Raw genomic sequence first — 23,028 nt, 5'->3', positions numbered from 1 at the left:
TTGTCAAAAGCCTTCTAAAAATCCAAGTTAACAATATCTGTATGTTCTCTTTTATTTATCCTACCTATTTCTTCCTCAGAGAATTTCAACTGAGTTGTTAGGCAAGATCTCTGCTTAGGGAAGCCATACTGATTTTGGCATACTTTATCATGTGCATCCAAATATCCCAAAACCCATTCTTTAATAATGGACTCTAAAATCTTACCAAATACCGAACTAAGGCTAACTGGCTTATAATTTCTTCCCTCCTTTCTTGGAAGTGGAGTGACATTTGCAATTTTCTAGTCCCCTAGTACCATTTCTAACTCAGGTGATTCTTGAAAGATTATCACTAATGCCTCCACAATTTTTTCATATACCTCTTTCAGAACGCTGAATTGCAGTCCATCGAATCCAGGTCAATTATCCACCTTCAGATCTTTCAGCTTCCTAAGCGCCTTCTCCTTAGCAATAGCAGCTACTCTCAATTCTGCCCCTATCCTGATTCTCGAATTTCTGGCCACAGTGAAGACCTCCACCGTTTCTTTGTTTTCATTCTAGTGTAGTTTTCACTTGGTCCCATCTCCATTCTTGTATCTTTTTTACTCTTTATATATCTGAAAAAGATTTAGGCATCCTCTTTTACATTATTTTTTACCTTACCTTCATTTCATTTTTCTCACTTATTGGTTTTATAATTGCTTTCTGATGATTTTTAAAGGTCTTTCCAATCCTCTTCCCTCCCACTTTTTTTGCAATATTTTATGTCCTCTCTTTTGCTTTTATGCTGTCTACCCTACCCCCCCCCCCCCCCCCACCTATCATCTATTTAGAATACCACTTCTTGTTTTGGATGAAATTATTACGTATCTTCTGAATTACCTCCAGAAACACCTGCCATTTCTGCTCTACCATCATCTCTGCTGGGGCTCCTTCCAATCAATTTTGGCCAATTCTTCCCTCATGCCCGTAGTTACCTTTACTGATACATCCAATTTTAACTTCTCCCTCTCCATCTGTAGGGTGAATTCTACTGTATTATGACCACTGTCTCGTAAGTATTCCTTTACCTTAAGCTCCCTAACCAAATCTGGTTCACTGCACAATACCCAAACTGAAATGGCTTTTCCCTAGTGGGCTCAGCTACAAGCTGCTCTAAAAAGCCATCTCACAGGCATTCTACAAATTCCTTCTTTCGCAATTCAGCACCAATCTTATTTTCCCAGTCTACCTGCATATTGAAGTCCCCCATGAGCACCCCAACAATGCCTTACATGCCTTTACTATCTCTTGTAATTTGTCCTCCACATTTTTGCTACTATTTAGACACCTGTATATAAGTCCCAACAGGTCCTTTTTACCTGTGCAGTTTCTTACTTTACCATTGCTACAGTCCTCGCAATCTAAGTGTGGGGTTGAGAGAAATGTGGGATTCTGACCTAACTTCAATGAAGAAATGCCAAAACATTCCCTTTTCCAGGATGGAATTTGTCTTGAAGCTGAGCTTGTCATTTTCAATGACAGAGATAGCAAAGAGGCAGCTGTCATTGGAATAATCTCTAAATCTCACGTGTGAAGCCATTGAATGGGAATGAAAGAACAAGTGGATCTAAAGCCTCTTGCAGAGGTACTGATTATGTGATGTAGCCTGTCCTGGATAGTGTGAAGCTGTCTGAGTGTTACTGCAGCTCTATCACTCAGGCTTGGCTTGAGAGTTAGAGGTGGTAAAATGCATCTAGGAGGTCTAAATATGCAGCCTATCATGATATTATTCACATTGACTGATGCAAATTAGCTTCAAGATTACACGATAAACAAAAATTGCAGATTCTTGAACAGTTCTGAGGAAGGGTCTTTGACCTTAAATATTAGAAGTTACACTTTTCACAGATAGCTCTTCGTAATTTTTTCCAGCTCTGATGAGGGTTCTTTCATCTGGGAGATTTCCTCTGGCTCTTTCTCTGCTGATGCAGCTTGACATGTTGATTTGTCTCCTGCAATTTCTCTTCTTATTTCAGCTGCTTGATCTTTTTTTTATTAAATAGTCATCTTTAGTCCAATGAATCATTAATGTGTAGAAAAATATTGAAACACCCCAGTGAACATAAAAATGGGTTCAAATTATATCTTCAGTGGCAACTTTTACATATGTATTCATAGATAGCCTGCTTAATATCAATTGCGTTAATTAATGCTTTAACATTTTATTCAGCTATATCAATCTGACAACCAAACTCATAGAGGGGTGCTAGTAACTAACTGTCAATTTGCTTTAAATCTCAGTAAGATTATTTATTTATCATATATATTGGATATTAAGAACTAGAATAGTACTTTTTAAATCTTTGGCAGTTTAATATTGTATAGAGTGAATCTTGCCAACACATGTCACTGATTAATAAATACAGAAAATGATGAAAATACAGAAGTCTCTCAGCACCTACAGGAAGAAACTAACAGCTTATAGGAGAAGCAGGAGCCCACTAAATCCTTGGAGGGTAATTTGTCAAGCAGAGACCACAGCCAATCTCTGACATAACTCCATACATGTTCTCAGGTGGCCCTTCGCACCTTTTGGCAAATAGAAATCCACCGATCTCAGATTTAAAAGTAACAGTTGACATAGGATCAATCTTTACTTACAGAGGAAAGTTTCTCAGGAAGAGTTCGTCAAGCTACGGGAATAGCATTTTTCCCTTAGCCTGATGAACTCTGAATAATTAGTCACTGTGATTATAAATAATTCTATATAGTGACGAAATACAGCAGGAACCGTGAGAACGCGTCTCTTCCAAAGGAAGTTTAGACAAGATCTTAAGGATGAAAGTGTGTTTCCTGTAATTTTTCCTGCCTTCGCCTGCGACGCCTGCTCACAGCCCTTCGCCACCACGCCCAGGCTCAGCAGCCACCGGCGCTGCCATTTCCAGCCGAGGCCCAGGCCCTGCTGCTCCATCCCCAGTGTCCCTGCCACAGCAGCCGGCCCGGAGCACGACGCGGCGAAGCGCCCCGGGTCCAGCTGACCCAGCTGGTCGCACCTGGTAAGGGTCCCTTGCTTGGGGTTCCGACCGATGGCCAACAGCAGGAGGCTGGTGGGGAAGGCGGAAGAGCTACGCCAATGTTTGCTTTGCAAGCAGATGATCTTCCAACCCTCCCCTCCCCACCCCACCGACACCACCAGCTTCCCTCCCCCCATCTGATTCCATCTCTCATCCGTGCCGGGTCTTTACCATTCCCTCCGACCTTCAACTCTCTGAGGCAGAGCGCTCTGTCCTCAGTAAGGGCCTCATCTTTGTCCCCCTTCGCCCACACCTCAGTGAGGTCCGCGTACGCCATGACGCTGAACTCTTCTTCCGCCGGCTCCGTCTCTGAGCTTACTTTTTTGGCAAGGACTCTCCTACCCCCACCAATGACCCCTTCTCCCGTCTTCAACCCTCCTCCTCTTCATGGACACCCCGCTCTGGTCTTCTGCCTGCTCTGGATCTCTTTATTGCTAATTGCCGATGGGACATCAACCGTCTCGACTTCACCACACCCTGTTCCAATTCCAACCTCACTCCTTCCGAACGCTCTGCTCTCCACTCCCTCCGCACCAATCCCAACCTCACTATAAAACCTGCTGATGAGGGGGGAGCTGTTGTTGTCTGGCGTACTGACCTCTACCTGGCCGCGGCACAGCGACAACTCCCTGATACCTCCTCTTATTTACCCCTTGATCATGACCCCACTAAGGAGCACCAGGCCACTGTCTCCTATACCATCACCAACCTTATCAGCTCTGGGGATCTCCCATCCACTGCCACCAACCTCATAGTTCCCACACCCCGCACTTCCCGTTTCTACCTCCTACCCAAGATCCACAAACCTGCCTGTCCAGGTAGACCTATTGTCTCAGCTTGCTCCTGCCCCACTGAACTCATTTCTGCATACCTTGACACTGTCTTATCCCCCCTTGTTCAATCTCTTCCCACCTATGTTCGTGACACTTCTCATGCTTTGATTTTTTCAGTGATTTTAAGTTCCCTGGCCCCCACCGCCTTATTTTCACCATGGACGTCCAGTCCCTATATACCTCCATCCCCCACCAGGATGGTCTCAAAGCTCTACGCTTCTTTTTGGATTCCAAACCTAACCAATTCTCCTCTACCACCACTCTCCTCCGTCTAGCGGAATTAGTTCTTACTCTCAATAATTTCTCCTTTGGCTCCTCCCACTTCCTCCAAACCAAAGGTGTAGCCATGGGTACCCGCATGGGTCCCAGTTATGCCTGCCTTTTTGTTGGCTTTGTGGAACAGTCCATATTCCAAGCCTATACGGGTATCCGTCCCCTTCTTTTCCTTCGCTATATCGACGACTGCATTGGCGCTGCCTCCTGCATGCATGCTGAGCTCATTGACTTCATTAATTTTGCCTCCAACTTTCACCCTGTACTCAACTTTACCTGGTCCATTTCCAACACCTTCCTCCCCTTTCTTGATCTTTCTGTCTCTATCTCTGGAGATGGCTTATCTACTGATATCTACTATAAGCCTACAGACTCTCACAGCTACCTGGACTATTCCTCTTCCCACCCTGTCTCTTGCAAAAGTGCTATCACCTTCTCACAATTCCTCCGTCTCCACCACATCTGCTCTCAGGATGAGGCTTTTCATTCCAGGATGAAGGAGATGTCTTCCTTTTTTAAACAAAGGGGCTTCCCTTCTTCCACCATCAACTCTGCTCTCAAACGCATCTCTCCCATTTCCCGCACATCTGCCCTCACCCCATCCGCCCACCACCCCACTCGGGATAGGGTTCCCCTTGTCCTCACCTACCACCCCACCACCTCCGGGTCCAACGTATAATTCTCCGTAACTTCCGCCATCTCCAACAGGATCCCATTACCAAGCACATCTTTCCTTCCCCCCACCTCTGCTTTCTGCAGGGATCGCTCTCTACGCAACTCCCTTGTCCATTCATCCCCCCGCCCCATCCCTTCCCACCAATCTCCCTCCTGACACTTATCCTTGTAAGCGGAACAAGTGCTACACCTGTCCTTACACTTCCCTCCCTCACCACCATTCAGGGCCCCAGACAGTCCTTCCCGGTGAGGCGACACTTCACCTGTGAGACGGCTGGTGTGGTATACTGTGTCCGGTGCGGCCTTTTATATATTGGCGAGACCCGACGCAGACTGGGAGACCGTTTCACTGAACACCTACGCTTTGTCCGCCAGAGAAAGCAGGATCTCCCAGTGGCCACACATTTTAATTCCACGTCCCATTCCCATTCTGATATGTCTATCCATGGCCTCCTCTACTGTCAAGATGAAGCCACACTCAGGTTGGATGAACAACACCTTATATACCAGCTGGGTAGCCTCCAACCTGATGGCATGAACATTGACTTCTTTAACTTCTGTTAATACCCCTCCTCCCCTTCTTACCCCATCCCTGATATATTTAGCTTTTCCCCCCTCCTCTTTTTTTCTCTCTCTCTCTGCCCATCACTCTGCCTGTTCTTCATCTCCCTCTGGTGCTCCCCTCCCCCTTTCTCCCTGGGCCTCCCCTCCCATGATCCTTTCCCTTCTCTAGCTCTGTATCCCTTTTGCCAATCACCTTTCCGGCTCTCAGCTTCACCCCACCCCCTCTGGTCTTCTCCTATCATTTCGCATTTTCCCCTGCCCCTCCTATTTTTAAATCTCCTACTATCTTTCCTTTCAGTTAGTCCTGACGAAGGGTCTCAGCCCGAAATGTCGACAGTGCTTCTCCCTATAGATGCTGCCTGACCTGCTGCATTCCACCAGCATTTTGTGTGTGTTGCTTGAAATTCCAACATCTGCAGATTTCCTCGTGTTTGGATCTTCCAAGAAGAGAGGTGGTGATCTCTTTAAACTCACCTGGCAGAAGGCAAAGGCAAACCACTGCTGTAACCTGCCGAGTACATGATTTCCCAGTATGTCAGTCCTAATAAAGGATCAAAACGAAGTTAACGACAAGTGTTGAGACAGAGCGGCATGGAGGGAAATTGTCCGCCAACTGGAAATTCCAGATGCGACCTAACGACGACAAACACCCCTCTATAATTTTGATTTTCAGATTGCTGAATTTCCAATATTTTATGTCAAATGCCGGTAGTGTGTTCTGCATGCACTTTCTGGAAGGTTTAGTAATGGACTAAATCTGGCTCATTATCTTAACAATTCTGCTCAGTTGTAACATTTTAATCTCTTGCCATCTGTAATGATGGCAGCTGAAAATACTTTCACACTGTTTGAGTGCTAATGATTTGGTTTTGTTGATATAAGTTATCAGGTATTAATAGATTGCTTTACAATTCCAGAACATCCATTTGCAGTAAGTTCATCACAAAAGGAGATAAGTGTTTGCTTTTACTACAACAGGATTGGTATTTAGAGATAAAGAAGTGTTACAATCATTGAGGTTGCACCTCGAGTACTGTGTATTGTTTTAGCCCTCCTTATTTAAGAAAGGATGTACTGATACGTTTCCACCAGTGGAAGAGTCTCATATGAGGAGCTGTACTTCAAAGATGAGCTGGCAGTCACTCGAAGATGAGTTGCATGGGAATTTTTTCATACTGAGAGAGGATAAGAACTTCTCTATCTCGGAGAGCTGTGGAGGCCAGGTCACTAGAGATATTTAAAGAGGGAGTGAATAAATATTTGGAAGATCAGTGAATGTGGAATTGGAATGGAGGGAGAACAAAGTCATGTATGGTTATCTGAGGAGCCAGGAGGCCCACACCTGCTCCTATTATTTGCTTGTATTAGAACATGATGAGGTGGACAAGTAGAGTTAACGCTACATAGCAGTGATAATGAAGGCATCGAGTAGGCAAAACTGAATGTGATATTGAAGCATCCATGTACTAAATCATTAGAATGGTTTCAAAGTATAAAATCAACTGTTTCTATTTAATTTGACATTGGTTCATTTGGAGGAGAATAGAACAATAGGAATCTGGCTGTTCATTTAGTGAATTATTAGGAGAGAAACATTTTTGGCCACGTCTCAGGCAGCATTAGAAAACTACAACTTGCCAGAGAGAAGAAGTGGTTGTACTAAATTGTCACACCATTATTTAACTAGAAATTTCTGCCAGTATGATAGAAATGCAGCTCCAATCAGAAAAAGTGGTAAACAATAGGAACAAGTCAAAATTTCAGCTTTGAAATACTCTTTGAGGCGAGAAAAATCAACAGGCTCCAGTTTAGACTCAGATGCTACTCAGCCTGCAGAGCATTTCAAAGATTTATTACTCTTGTTTTCACACACCAAGTGTTGGAAGAAGTCAGGCAGCATCTATGGGAGGGAAAAAACAATTGATGGTTTGGGCCGATTCTTCTTCATCAGGACTAAAGGAAGAGTAAAGAAGCCAGAAGAAAAGGTGGGGTGGGGGAGAGGGGAACAAACTGACGGGTGATAGGTGATACCGGGGGGGGGGAGGTGGATGGGGGAGGGGTTATAAAGAAAGAAGTTAGAAGGTGATAGGTGAAAGTGGTAAAGGGCAGACAAAGGAGTCTTATGGGAGATGACAGTAGACCATGGAAGAAAAGGAAGAGGAGCACCAGAAGAAATTGATGGACAGGTGAGGAGAAGAGAAGGGGTGAGCAGGGAAATGGAAAAAGAGAGAAGTGGAAGCAGGGAGAAATTACCGGTAATTAAAGAAATATTTTCATTTCAGATGACAAAGCTGGTATTACCCTAAGGCTGGATAGGAAACAATACTACTACTTCTACGTCGAATCAGGCCTAGGGGGCCAGCGTTGGGCATGATGATGGACTCTCCACTCCTCCTTCTCCCTCATCAGAGTGTTCAGTTCATCTACATTAGCTGCACTGCTATCTTCTAGGAGCGTGTTGACCATAATCTTGGGAGGGTGCCCAGGGTTCATACTCCCATGCTTGGGCTCCCATGTGATGACTAGGCTGGCAGGTAGCTCAGGGTGGCGTAGACAGTGCCCCGCTAGTTGCAGTCTTCTCACTCGATTATAGTAGTCAGCATCGGTAGGTCGTCATAGAGCTTGACGTTCGTCACGTGCTGTTGCCAACTCACGTCAAGAGCCATCCGGAGCATTGTGTATAGCAAACATCTAGTGACTTTCACATGGTCTTGGTGAGTGTCCACGTCTCACATCCGTACGTGAGAATGGACTCTATGACTGCTGTGAAGATCCTCTGTTTGAACCTTTTGGTCAGGTTCGACCTCCAGATTTCCTTCATGTCGTTCATAGCCCTCCGTGGCAGCGCCTTCTGTATCTTTATGTCCTTCTCTGAAGTCATCATTCTTGACCTGAGGTACTTAAAGTCTTAAGACTTTCTTAATGGATTCATTCTTTACAGTCTTGAGAGTACCTTCTTCTCAGTTGAACGCCATGTACTCTGTCTTTTTAGCGTTTAGGTGAAGTTCAACTTTGTTGCACTCAATTTCCACTTTTGTCAGTAGCTGCTGTGCTTCCTCCATCTGGTCAGAGAGCAGGACTATGTCATCTGCAATATTGAGATCTGTGAGCGGAACTGCTCTGACCCTTTTGGTTCATCCTGGTTTTATGGTAAAAAACCAAGCTTGTCATGATGTTTGGTAGCTTGATGTAGAGCGTAATCAAGGACAATTATAAAGATGTAGGGTGCCAGAGTGTCTCCTTGCAGCACACCAACTAGGAGCTCGAACACTGCTGTTTCTCCATCTGGGGATACAACTTTCACCATGGTCTCGGTATAGCTGGACTCTCTTGCTCTCAGTAGATGGTCTGGCACTCCATAAGTTTTCAGGATCTTCAGCATTTTACCTTGGGGAATGGAGTCAAAAGCTTTGCGAAAATCAATGAAAGTAAGCACAGCTGGTAGGTGTTCTTCTTGACTTCCTCGATGATTCTACTGAGACCAAGTATTACTGTTCTGCACTTCTGACGAAAACCATTCTGACTGAATCTTAGCTTAGGGCCAATGGTGGTGTGAATCCTGTTCAAGATCATCCGATTGTACAGCTTTGCTAAGATGTAGGTCAAGCTGATACCCCGGTAGTTATCTGTCTTCGTGAGGGATCCAGACTTGGGGACAGGGATAATGCTTGAGTGTCACCACTGTACTAGTTTGCCACCTTTCAACAGTGCCGTATTACATATGTCCAGCAAGATGTCGTCCAGGTCACAGTTCTTAAGGATATCTGGTGGTGTCCCATCTGGTCCAGCGCTCCTGCCCCTGTTTGAGTGCATATTAGGAAACAATGAAAGCCCCCATTTCTATTGCAAATTTGGCAAGAGTCTATTTTCGAAAGTGTAACTCCCTGATTAGTAACAAGTATGAAAGAGGGGCCAAAATGACCATTCAGAAATCTTTTGATCTTTCTAATGGATACAGTACTTGTGTTAAGCATGGAAGGTTAAATGACATCAAGGTGAAGTAGCATCATTTTGTTTTGTATTCCTAACTGCTGAGGACCTTAAACTTCCTGACAGTTATCTGTGGGAACATCTTGTCAGATTTAATGAGGTGCTGGCTGAATTATTTGGCTTCAATAATTAGGATGGACTGTGCTCAAGATAACTCTGTAATGATTTTGTGGCTGGAAATTGAATATAATAAATATTTTTGCCAACAAAATATAGCTGAACATTTATTACTAAAAGGGGTCACAGTTCTGCCAATTTACTTACAAGTGAATAGGTTCCTATTCTTCCTATTGTGCCCTGATATTGAGCAGTGTGTAAACAGTCATTCAGAACCACTTTCACTAAAGCTTATGCCTGAAATCCTGCACAAAATGCTTTACTGGTGTCATGTCCACTGTGAATATTTGTATCACTACATTTAACAATAGAACAAGTGGATTCCAGTTAATTGGGTAATGGGGAAATCACATATTTGGGACAACTCTTACAGAACAAAAACTAATTGAGAAAATAGCTGGGATTCCCTTTGTTTACTTGAGCCACTGTGCCACTTAATTTGGACAGGAGACTGTTGCCGAACAGTTTCTAATTAGTGTCCATTGCATATACTTGAACAGCTTGTAGACGCCAGAAACAGCTGTGAGTGAAAATGAAATGGTTTCACTACTTCAACAAGTTGGGAACTACGAAGGATTTGAAGTTATCTACACATATGTGCATTTTCCCTGCCAGTAGTGTTAGAGAAATTGATTAGTAGTTCTCTTGAATGTTATGGTGAAAATGAAGATTTGGGAGATGCAATTGTTGAAAGCATTGTATCAAAACACCATGGCGGGAAATATGAGGATGAAGAGTGTGACGAAGATGACACATCTGAATTTGATCTAGTGATTACACAGGATGCCAAGAGATTTATTGTTAGATTACAACATTACTTCATGCAGGAAGGCAATGAAGGCAGTCCATTACCTGCACTGGTTGTCTGCACTGATGTTGTTCATTTACAGTCAATCAAAAGAACACAGCAGTGTACACTGGATGAATTCCTCCATCGATAACTATTAGGAACTAATACACAGTTTTGTATTACTGTAGTAGTATTGGTGTGTTCTAATTTGTTTTGAATTTGATTTAAATACATAATTTGCTACTCATTTAAATAGTAGTTCGTCTTTTTTTTTTAAAACCTTTTAATTATTTCCGTGACTCTTTGGCTAATTATGGCAGCCACTTAATTGGGCCAAAATGTATTAGTCCCAATGTGTCCCAATTCCTGGAATCTGTTGTATTTTCAGAATACTTTTGATAATGTTCCACTTCACTGATAGGAAATTGGTTAATAAGGATAGGGTGTGACATGAACAGAAAATTGGTTATTGGACAGAAAACAAAAAACGTAGGAAAAAACACTTACGTTAAGTGAGCTAGCTGTGACTAGTGGGAACAGCTTTTCACAGTCTATATCAACAATTTTACTGATGGTACCAAAAGTCAGTTTTTTTTCAAGTTTGCTGATAATATTAAACTTGACAGGATTATGTGTATAGAATTCGATGTAAAAATGCTTTAGGGGTACATGGATAAGATGAGTGATTGGACAAGGCAGAAGAAATATAATGTAGAAAAATGTGAAGCCATCTACTTTGATAATCATGACAGATACACAGAATATTTGTTATGTGGTGAGATAGAAATTGGTGTTGAGAGAGTCCTGGGTATAGTTGATAACAGGTTACAGTAAGCTTATATGCAAGTTCAGCCAGAATTTAAGAGGGCAAATTGTAATTTAACCTAATAACAAGAGTATATGATTATGAATCATTCTGGTCCCCTCATCTAGAAACAACATTGATACTGAATAATATTCAAAGAAGATTAAGTCAAATAAGATTTACTATTTATTGGGAAATGCGAATTATGCTAGGAAGCTTAACACTGGAGGACACTCAATTGACTCAGATTGTTTAAAGGGCAAATAAACAGAATGCTGAGGGAGCTTTTAGGGTCGAGCTGCTCTGTGGGGGGGGGGGGGGGATGCAAAGAAATTGTCAATAATTCGAGTCAAGTCCCTGTATCAGGAAAATTCCTTTCTCTTACAGATTCTGCCCTATCCACTGAGTTCCTCCAGCATATTACCTTTGCTCTAAATTTCAGCATCTGCATTCTCTTGTGTCTCTTGTTTCAGGATTTGACCAAATGGATCTGATTTCAGTGGTTACGCATCGAGAAAATTGCCCTGAAATTAGCCTGATTTGTTCTCAGTTTTAAAGCACTGCTTATGGATGAAAGCTGTTTGCATCTATTAAGTCCCACAAGTGAAGACTTACAGGTCATGAGAAAATGGCCTATATCTTTCTTGATGTAAGTCTCTTAAGCATGTTTTCTCAATGTCAGATATCACTATAGAATACACAGAAATTGGTTGCTAAATGTGTGATCTTCAACCTTTGTTTTCTACCCACAGTAAACAAAAACCATATCCATAGGAACCAGCACCATATTTCTGAATGGCCAATGAACATATATACACTACTTTACTACTTTTTCTTTCTTTTTGTTTTCCTTTTGCACTATTTATATTATGTATTTAATATTTCAGTAATATTGTGTATATATGGTTTGATTAAGCTTTCTTTGTTGTTTACATAATTTATTTTGGGTTGTATATAAAAGTACATGAATGGCATACACTATTACACCACTATATAAGTGCCTCACCAAAGTAAAAACTAACTAACATTATTCATTGCTACAGGTCCTTTCAATTAGTTTTATGTTTTGGAATTACAATGCATAACAGTGGTGATGAGTAAATTTTGTAAATAAATCTGAGAAGACTAGCTACCTGTAGAAAGGCAGAGTGTACTTTTTCCTTTGGAAGCACAGCAGACAGTTGAGTTAAAAGAAAAAAGACATAAATGGATGGGTATTTGATCCTCCACAATATTCCACGTGGAAATTTAAACTGGAGGTGGCAGTGCTTTTTTACGAGGCTGAGTTGTGAGCTCGACATCAACCCGGCACAGATGGAGACCACGGTCAGGAGCAGTCTGTCACTAGATCGAACTCGGGAACCTGCGTTCTTGAGCCCGGTGCTGATCTCACTGCGCCACCAGCTGAAATTCATGAGTTCATAAACAGTAAGTACTGGGTGATTATAATAAAACGACTTTTAAAAAGCAGAAATGGCTGGATGTGTTCAATTGCATGACAGATAACTGTATATTGTATACTGAGCTAATTGAGCAGTATTTTGAAGCAGCCAAGTTTATTTTTATGGGACTTTTCAAACATAAGGCAGTTTAAAGTGCTTTACATGGAACAAGATTTAAAAATCAAACATCAAGTTTCAGACAATATGTAAGAGAATAAAACCACACAAAAATAGATATGATAAATAGAAGTTATGGTGCAGGAAATTCTAATTAAAGCTACAAAAAAAAGGAAGTTTTAAGCCTTGATTTAAGATTTTAAGATTCAGATCCTCTGGAAGGTTATTCCAGATACGTGGAGCATTGTACCTAAAAGCTGCTTCACCATATTTAGTTGTAACCTGGGGACAGTAAGCAGACCCGCCCCAAATGACCTGAGAGCTCGAGAAGGTTCATAATGCAGCAAGAGATCAGGGATATATTTTGGCCCTAGACCATTCAGTACTTTATAAACCAGTAGTAATATTTTAAAGTCAATGCTCTGATGGCGTGGTGATCTGGGAACTGAAGTGATAGATTCTACTGTCTTGGTCTTAATGAGGACTCTGGCAGCAGTGTTCTGAATGAACTACAGCTGTCTTGAGGGATTTTTTTTACAGAGACCTGTAAAAACACCCTTACAGTAGTCAGGCCTGCTAAAAATAAATGCCTGAGTTTTTCTAGATCTTGCTAAGACGTAAGCCCTTTAACTCTTGCTGTATTTTAAGATGGTAGTAGGCAGGCTTTGTCATTATCTTAATGTGGCAATTAAAATTCAAGTTAGATTCCATCACAGCACCGAGAATTCTGTCTTGGTCTGTGGTCTGTAATGATAGGAATTTTAAAAGCACTGACTTTTAAACATTCTTTTTTGGCTTTTAATCATTCTTTTTTGGCACCAAAACAATTATATCAGCTTTCTCTTCATTTAACTAGAGGCAATTTTGGCTCATCCAATCAATGATTTGTTCAAAACAGTTTTTTTTTAGAGATTGTATGGGACCATAGACACTGATATATAAATCTGAGTGTCATCTGCATAGTTAAGATAAGAAATTTTGTTGCTCATCATGATTTGTGTTAGCGGGAGCATGTATATGTTAAACAGAAGAGGCTCTAGTATGGACACTTGAGGTACTCTGCATGTCATTTTTGTTCAGTCAGATGTCCAGCTACCAATCAAAAGTCCCTGTCCTGTAAATAGGATTTAGGATTGTTATCATTTTGAAACAAATGAAATAAGCAATACAAAGTGAGTGCCAGTTTTGCTGAGTGTAATAGGTGGAAGAGCATACAGTTTCCTTTGAAGTTTACTTCAAAAAAATCAGCAGAATGAGCTTTGTTGATATCATTAAAGCAATGCAGGAACATTTAGAACTGAAACTATTGTTGATTGTAGAATGCTTTAGGTTTTGGAAGTGAAGTCAAAAGGAACAGGAGTCCTTAGCATATGTGGCTGAAAAGAAGAAGATGTTTTAGCATTTTCAGTTCAGTGATGCACTTAATGATGTATTGAGAGATTTTTTAGTTTGTGGAATCTGAAAGAAGGTTTTTAGAAATGTCTCCCAGCTGAATTAAAACTTACGTCTAAAAGAATGGTTGAAATTGCTGTATTAGTGGAAACAGCAGCCAGCGATGGAATTGAATTGCAGTCAGGAATGAAAATGAATGTGAGCAAAATTGCAACATCTAAACAGAGACCACCCTGTCTGAGCAAATTATGTCACCATTGTGGCAGGAACTCGCAGATACCAGACCTATGTAGGTTTAAAAGCAAATCTTGCAGAAAATACAACAAAGTAGGGCACGTACAAAGAGCATGATGGACAGACAAGGTGCAAAACATACACAGCACATTCAAAACAGCGAGCAAAAAAAAGGACATGGTCATGCAAAAAAAAACACATGTAGTCCAAGACTCTGAATGACAAGTCCCGCAAATAGTTGGTACTGTTCCTGGGAAGTCAGCTTCTCATTCTACTTATTGAACACTAGAGGGCAGCACCAATGGGAGATGCCAGCCAATAACCAAGCTTGGCCGCCATGCTTCACCGCCTCCAGTGCCACCTTACCTGGACAGCAGCAGCAGGCAAGCCTGTGACTTGAGGCCTTGTCCTCACTACAATCGAGGCTACACAGGTCCTATGGCACCCGTCTCACCACCAAAGAAGGGAACTAGGTCTGTGCCAATTTACATTATCAATGTCCAACAGGCTCATGCGAACACAAGAGAAACATCCAAGACAGACTCTCATGGTTACACTGCACGCCACCATTGCTCACCAACTCCAATGCCTTTAAGTAGCAGACAGCATTACGGTCTGTAGCCAGCACTATTCCTCCAAACCCAGTCCGGTTCCTCTGGCATCTCAACCAGCTCATTCCCCAACCCTCCGCTGTCTCTTTCTCCAACACTACGGCCAGCTCCTCTGACACCCCAGCTGGCCTCTCCCATCAACGAGCAGCTCATTGGTGTGGTAGACCTGCTGTGCCCAAAGTTCCTGGAGCGCAGCATCATCTTTCAACCATATAAAAAACACATTTAGCTAGAACAAAGCACCTTTGGTAGGCCTCGGAGAGGCTGCTGCGTTTGAACATGCTGCCATCTTACTGGAAGAAATAAATAATGAAATAAGTTTAATTAATAAACTGCTGTACTTTTTAAAAGATAAAAAATTTAAAATCACCTAAAAGTGCTTAGAATTTATGAACACTGTTGCAAACATAAATAATTAAAAAAGGTAACATCTAATTTGCACCTCCCACTATGAGACCTCCATTAAGAGGAAGGAGCTCCTGCTCCAGCATTAACTTGGCACAGGTTCTACACGCAGATATTTTTGTGTGGGCCTTGTAGGGTAGGTCAGACTGCTACAGCAAATTATTTTAAGAACTGATGTTGAGATTTATCAAAATTAAGTTTTCATTTATTTATCCAATTTATGGAATATGTATGTCAGTGGCAAGGCCAATATTTACCATCCATTCCAGGTTACATTGCCAGAGGATAAACATCCTCAGCAGTGCAGCTGATAGAACTTTGCTTCCGGCCTCAGTCATGGCTGGCTGTCCGCACAGCCTCATTCACTTGAATGAGACCACCTGGAATGAAAATATACCGTAAGTAAGATACGGTCTTTTAAATGTTTTCTTTAATCTCAGTATTTTTAATTAATGGTCTGTGATATTTTAGTAAATATGTTATCATTTTATTTGTTAAAACATTTTGACTTTCTTTAAACTCATTTTAACCATTTCTGATCAACATAAATTTTTGAGAGCAGTACAAAGGCCACCAACAACAAAGAGATTTCAAAGGCCCGTTAGCATTCGTTTGGTGGAATCTCAGGGCTAGTTCTCATTTCCGTGTCACAGCAAGATTTTGGGAATAAAACCTATGATCCGTAAAAACTCCTACCAGTATATACATACAAAGAGAAACGATTAGGGAAATTAAATTTATATCTTTTTCAATCAGAAACAAGTGTATTTGTAATGGAGAATTAAAAAGCAAGGATAATTATACAAAATATTTTAGTTTTGTCTTTGTGGAAAAATGACTTAGAAAAGGAAAAGAAAATAACTTCCCAGAAGCACTCGGGAGTGAAGAGTGTTTTGCAAACGAGGAATTAAACAAAGTTAATATCAGTGAAAATGTTGTGGCGGTGAAATTAATGGGACTGAAAGGTGATAAATTCTAAAGAATCTGAAAGGGTACTAAAATGGGTAGCCACAGAAATAATGCATTATTGGTAATCAACTTCCAAAATGCTCCGCTTCATGGAAAGTTTTATGCAGAGAGTAAGTAGTGAAGTAGAGAATGGAGAACTGGGGATGTAGTCTATCTATGTCTTCAGAGAGCTTATAATAAAAACTGGTAGAGGTCAGCATGCAAAATTAACGCACATGGGATTGAAGGCAGTGGATTGACAACTGCTGGACAGACAGGACACCGAGGAATAAACATTCTTTTCGGTATACCACAGTGATCAGTGCTTGGGTTCCAGCCAACCACAAACACATCTGTGATTTGGATGAGAAAACTGAATAGTAATAATAACAATGATTATTATTATATTGGTGAGAACACCAGTGGTTCTAAAGGTTGTTATCACTGGGAGTGGTAGTGAGGACAAGCTCCCACTACCTATTGAATGCTCCAATAGCAGGCATCTCAAATAGCTCTGATGACCAAAGTCCAGCTCTTGGCCTTCACGTGTGGCTCAGCTACTAATCCCGGCAGAATCGTTTTTACTGACAGGCGAAGTGACAAAGGTGGGTTTCTGGCACCTTAAAATCATTCACTTTGGGCAGATTGGGCTCGTAGGCTGTGGTTAGCAGCTCATTTAGGAGGATGAAAACTCTAATCTCAAACCTACACTGCCTTGCAGCTATCCACACTTATGGGAAATCTTTGGGGGTGAAGCCTAAGGAAAAATCCAGGCTGGAGTCCCTACTGCAGTCCTACATTGAGTTCAACTTCTGCAATGCTGCAGATGCCAGCTTGTGTCAATCTCTGCCATTCCTTTGGATTCATCAGCTACATGGACAACAGCTTGCCCTCCATGTTGTACTGCCTTGGCTTGTGTACTGGCTTGCATATCATGTAGATAGCTGGGACACAACATCCATGGTTGACCCTGATAACCATGGAGGACCTCATTGGTGAGAACACACCTAGATAAGATCTTGGACCAAAATGTCAATGGTTTATTTCTCTCCATAGATGCTGCCTGACTTGCTAAGTTCCTCCAGCATTTTGTATGTGTTACTCTGGTTTTTCTGGAGAATCTCATGTGTTTAGATTATTACATGTGCCCGTTTGGATAAGATTCCTGAGAAAATACTAATCATAGAGGGAGTGTGACAAAGTTCATAAGACTAATTCCTAATGTGGCAGAATTGGCACATGAGGAGAGAAGGGCCAACCAGTATCGTAGAGCAAAAACAAACTGGTCAACAGACTCAGCTCGGTCAAGCAGCGTTTGTGAAGGCAAAGGGATAGAGGCCCATTTGGATCAAGATCCTAAAATAAGATTTAGAGTGTAGAGGAAAGGAGTTAATACAGTCAATATAAAGAGATGAGAAGGAAGGATGGGACAGGGGCTGATAGGTAATAGCTATAACCAGGTGAAGTGAAATTTTCATTGTCTAATCTACTGACTGGTGCAAAGCTGCAATACACTTTCAGATAGTTTGAAATTGGTGTACACCAAATTTAAATTTCATCTGATACATCTGTGGTGGTGAAGGGATGGGTTCATGTTTCAGGTTTAGTCCCTGCATCAGGATCAGGGACTCAACCTGAGCATCAACCATAATTTTGCCTCCACAGATGCTGTTTGACCCGCTGGGGTTTTCCACCAGTTTGTTACTTTACTCTGGATTCATGTGCCTGTGCTCTTCTGTTGTCGCACCCAGTTTTGCATTCACTAGGATTTAGAAGCATGAATGCAGATTACACTGAAATGTGAAAAAATTCTGATGGGCTTTCAAGAACCAGGGATCACAGACACCGCATACAAGGTATGACTGATTTAAAGAAAACACCCTTCACTCACAGAAAAGTGAGCATATGGAATTCTCTAACACAGAGGGCTTTAGAAGACAAGTTATTGATACATAGGTTCTCCCCGTGTTATGGTAGTGTTGCTTTCCTCAGAATCATTTGTAATCTAAAATGTTTCAGATTGGAAATGTGGCCGCGAAACAAGTTCCCAGGCCCCATTCCACTGGTCTCCAAAACACTTGACTGTATGTATGGGCTGAACCAAGGTTGGGAGTTTGGAAGCTGGGGTGGAGTGGGGTGTAATTGAAAGAGATTGATAGGTTTCACAACTTGAACGACCGTGGGGAGAGTGTGGGAATGTAATATTGAACATTGTATGGCAGAACAGGCTTGGAAGGCCAAATGGCCCAGAGTGTTCAACTTGTCTATGTTTCTAAAAGCGTAGAGACTGCAGGTTGTGGCCTGAATTGATATGATCTGGTTCAAAGAGCAAGACAATGTAAAATGCAGGCATTATAGTTATTGAGAGCCATGGCAAACACTTGGTTGTCCTGTCTCTGAATTTCAATCTCCTTTCCAAGCACTTTGTCGAAGATTGCAGAGAGACATTGATAGGATGCAGGAGTGGGCTGAGAAGTGGCAGATGGAGTTCAACCCGGAGAAGTGTGAGGTTGTACACTTTGGAAGGACAAACTCCAAGGCAGAGTACAAAGTAAATGGCAGGATACTTGGTAGTGTGGAGGAGCAGAGGGATCTGGGGGTACATGTCCACAGATCCCTGGAAGTTGCCTCACAGGTAGATAAGGTAGTTAAGAAAGCTTATGGGGTGTTAGCTTTCATAAGTCAAGGGATAGAGTTTAAGAGTTGTGAGGTAATGACACAGCTCTATAAAACTCTGGTTAGACCACACTTGGAGTACTGTGTCCAGTTCTGGTCGCCTCACTATAGGAAGGATGTGGAAGCATTGGAAAGGGTACAGAGGAGATTTACCAGGATGCTGCCTGGTTTAGAGAGTATGCATTATGATCAGAGATTAAGGGAGCTAGGGCTTTACTCATTGGAGAGAAGGAGGATGAGAGGAGACATGATAGAGGTATACAAGATATTAAGAGGAATAGATAGAGCCTCTTCCCCAGGGCACCACTGCTCAGTACAAGAGGACATGGCTTTAAGGTAAGGGGTGGGAAGTTCAAGGGGGATATTAGAGGAAGGTTTTTTACTCAGATGAGTGGTTGGTGCGTGGAATGCACTGCCTGGGTCAGTGGTGGAGGCAGATACACTTGTGAAATTTAAGAGACTACTGGACAGGAATATGGAAGAATTTAAGGTGGGGGGATATATGGGAGGCAGGGTTTAAGGGTCAGCACAACATTGTGGGCTGAAGGGTCTGTACTGTGCTGTACTATTCTATGTTCTACGTTCTATTTCATGTTAACTTTTAGGTGAAGCTTGATGATTAACCGGAGAATGCCTTAGGAGTCACTACTATCTACTTTAAACACTCTATTGAGTATTTCCTTCAGGTTAGGTTGCCTTTTGGTTGAAATGATGATGTTGGGCCTTATAAGATGCCAGCATGTCAGTCCTGATGTTGTTTTTCTCACTGAATAAACTAGGAACAATTAAAGAAAGCAAATATGCAATTTAAAAACATTCTGGATTAGTAACAGATTTCTGTTTTCATTAACTGGCTGAAAATGCATTGGAACACAGAGAAAAGGAAGTTACATTGACTAATCCAACATTCGATTCTCATTCTTACCTCTAATCACAAAGTTGTTCATCTCATAATAATAATAAAAATTAAAAGATGCATTTTCCCTGCCTTAAACCATTTTGGCATAAAAATGTCTGAGTGCAAATGGTTAAAATTCAAAAACTGGAATGGGAAAGAATAAGGGAAATGGAGTGGGAAAAATATTTTCCAAGTGCAAGCTAACTAGAGAAAAAGATTCAAATATAAAATCATGCAGTAAATTAACTTCCTGACTAACCAGTATAACCGACTCGGAGATGGTGTTTCTCTTAAAGGTCACCTTGCTCCATGAATTTTTATGACATAACTGGCCAGTTCAAGGATTGTTGGAAATTCTTGAATGATTCATTTGAGTGTTTTATTTTTGCCAAAGGATTCAAATTTGAAAAATTGTGTAAACCAATAGTTTCAAAACACCAAGGAACTGTGCAGCATCTTAAGCAGAAATATCTGATACTTGTGTATCAGTCAATATGCCATCATTTTTAATGACAATAAAATACTTTTGCGTTACAACTTTTAAGCAGTTATTTTAACCATTTTTGTTGTCCTTAGAGGCCAACAAGATGTGATAGTATAGTGTTGAAATGGCCATTTATCTGACTGTGTGGAACATTGATTTATAGACCTGAGTTTAAATTGAATCAGGACAGGTGGGCAGTTTAAATTCACACCATTACAGGAAATTATTAAATCTTAAGTAAAAAGCTGCTATCAGTAAGAGTAACCAGGAAACTATCAGAGTCTAGTGAAAACAAGTCCACCTGTCTGATTCACTCATGCCTTTAAGGAAGGAATTCCTAAGTGTGATGCTCAGAAGTAAATTGGATTTGACATTGACTTAATGGGAGAAGACAGAGAGTGGTGATAGATGGTTGCCTCTCTGACTGGAGGCCTGTGACTGGTGGTGTGCTGCAGGGATCGGCACCAGGATCAGTTTTTGTTTGTCATCCATATTAATGATTTGGCTGATAACATGACAAACTGGATTGGCAAATTTGTGGATGGCAGGAAGACAGGGGCCATAGTGGATAGTGAGGAAGGTTATCGCAGTTTGTAGCGGAATCTGGGCCAGCTGGAAAAAATGAGATGAAAAATGACAAATGGAATTTAATACAGACAACTGAGAGGTGTTTGCACTTTGGGAGGACAAACCAGGGCCCTGTGATTTATATTGACTTTCCAGGGCCCAGGAGGCTTACTGCTAACTTTCTAGGGCAGCAGCGTGACTTTTCCAAAGGGTCAGAGCTGTCAAAGTTAAACTTCGAACAAGTATTCCTTGCTCAGCTTCTTGTTGTAAATAAGAGCCAGTTGTCAGTTCTAAATGTAAATTGCAAGCAACAATCAGTTTGAAGTTAAAAGCACAACTTTGCAAACAGCATTACACAGCAGAGGCCACTCCCCTGTAACAGGGGGCTGGCTGCAAAGAGATATGGATTGCAAAGTAAAGTGACCACAATACTCACTGTAGTCACTGTATTTCTTACTGTAACTCAGTTTTTTTTCTCCATGATTATGTATTGTATTGCGTTGCTGCCGCAAAGACAACAAATTTCACGACGTATACCGATGATACTAAACCTGATTCTGATTTCTTGTCTGCATTAGCCAAACACGAGACAACGGGGTTCAGTCAACGGGGTTCAATCAAACATGGCCACAGTTGTGATCAATCAATGGTTGGAATATTTGTGTACTCAGAGAGTCAGCCATCACAACATTTATTTTAGACGTTTGGGATCTAGAGGCTTTTAGACCATCCGTGTGAATTACTTTATCCCAACAAAGGTATCTGTGAAACATCACACGCAAATGATGTCAGCTAGCAGCAATGCAGTATAAATATTGGAACACACTGGGGACTGTTAGAAATGGCAGGAGATTGACAGAAAGATAAGGGGACAAAAAGAAGAACTGGAATTAATTCCTCAGCTTTCGATTTCTGCGGTGGATGTTTGCAACTTGTTGGCATGTTCTTTTAGTTCATAAGTTTACAAATCCTTTGTAGTTCATAAATCATTTGAAATTTGGAGATCTCTTATACATCAGAAATCCTCTGTGAGTGTTAAATATGTGTTAAGAATTACTGTACTGTATTTGTCCAAAAATAAATGTATATTATTAAAAATAAAATAAGCTGTGTTAAAACAGCTTTGTTTGCTGGATACATCTCCTCTTTGGGAGGGAGGGAAAGGGGACCCACCATTCAAGCGTGGGTATTGGCCACTAGACCTCACTGAAGAGTCTAGACAGGGAAGTAAGCTAGTCTTTGTAGAGTACATGGATCTGTGCAACCTCCCTATAGAGAGGGTACTCATAGATATTACTGTATTTTAGATTAAAGTTAAAATCTTCCTTTGACTTTAGGGCTTTGCAGGCAGAGAATCCAGTACCATCACAGTAGGACATACACAATGAATGGTAGGGCACTGAGGAGTGTGATCTGGGAATACAAATCCATAATTCCTTGAATGTGGTGTCACAGGTAGCTGGGGTCATAAAGAGAACTTTTGGCACATTATCCTTCATAAATAAAAGTATTGTATGAGGTCTCAGTCTCATTAGTCACATGGTTGTAATTGTGTGGCACGACCTTGGAGGTCTGGGAGGGCTTGTTATCATGCCGTATCTCTAAATAAATAAACAAATATTGAGTCCAGGAGTTGGGATGTTGAAGTTGTATAGGACATTGGTGAAGCCAAATTTGAAGCACTTTGTGCAGTTCCAGTCACCTACCTACTGGAAATATATCAATAAGATTAAAAGAATGCACAGAAAATTTACAAGAATGTTTCTTAGGACTTGAGGGCCTGAGTTATAGGGAGTGGTTGGATAGGTTAGAATTTTATCCTGCGGAACATAGAAGATTGAGAGGAGATTTGACAAAGGGATTCAAAATTATAACGTAAATGCAAGCAGGCTTCTTCCACTAATGCAGGGTGAGACGAGAACCAGAGGTCTTAAAGATGAACTATTTTAAGGGAAACCTAAAGGGGACCTTCTTCACACAGAGGGTTTTGTAAGTGTTGTCAGATAATGTTGTGACTCATAATGGGCCACTCTGGGATGGTCAGGGAAAGACAATTAATGCCAGTATTCCTGTAATATCCATAGCCAGTGAAAGAATAAGTAAGTAAATCTTACTCTCTTGAATCGTCTTTCCATCCCCTTCCATGGTAAGAGTGAAATAGATCTCAGGTCA

This window comes from Hemitrygon akajei, chromosome 3, assembly GCF_048418815.1.
Source record: "Hemitrygon akajei chromosome 3, sHemAka1.3, whole genome shotgun sequence".
NCBI classification, from domain to species: Eukaryota; Metazoa; Chordata; class Chondrichthyes; order Myliobatiformes; family Dasyatidae; genus Hemitrygon; species Hemitrygon akajei.
Note: the sequence above shows the minus strand (reverse complement) of the source record.